The following is a 633-nucleotide window of genomic DNA, read 5'->3' on the forward strand; positions in this document are numbered from 1 at the left end:
ACACACCCCCAGCACCACGCTCACTGTGCACAGTTCTCAGAGGCAAATTAAGGTACGCTGGGGCCCTGCGCAAACACAAAATTGGAGGCCCCTCCCCCCGTGGGGCCTGGGCTGCGGGAGGGGGAGAGGGGCCCCTTCCCTTCCTAGTGCTGGTGGGGGAGGCTGGGTGGACCCTGCCAGGCTGGGGGGCACATGCCTGCCTCTTCTCCCCGATCCCCGCCCCTGCTGCAGTCAAATGTGTGCACACAGGTGTGCATAGACGCAGACACAGAATCCACCACTGGCCTCCTCACGTCCAGGGGTGGGGCCTCGCACAGGCTGATCTGCCCCCTGCTTGGGTCATCTCTGAATCTAGCCCCCAAGGCCCTGCCAGTGCTGCCGCCTGCAAAGGCACAGTGTGGCGCTCCTGGCCCAGCCGCACCGCTCCCCCACCCCCTCCTCCAGCCTGCCAGGTGGAGTATGGCTCTCCCAGCCCAGCTTGGCCCCCTCCCCCTCAGATGTGGCACAGCTTGGGCTGCTCCCCTCCCCCAGGCACAGCACGGCTCTCCCAGCCGACCCCAGCCCTGCCCCCCACCTCCCCCCAGCCCCGTTGGTGGAGGGGCCCCACTTCCAGCTCCCAGGGAAGCAAATGTG

Source organism: Gavialis gangeticus, unplaced genomic scaffold (assembly GCF_001723915.1).
Source record: "Gavialis gangeticus isolate Ggan-Ray unplaced genomic scaffold, GavGan_comp1, whole genome shotgun sequence".
NCBI lineage: Eukaryota > Metazoa > Chordata > Crocodylia > Gavialidae > Gavialis > Gavialis gangeticus.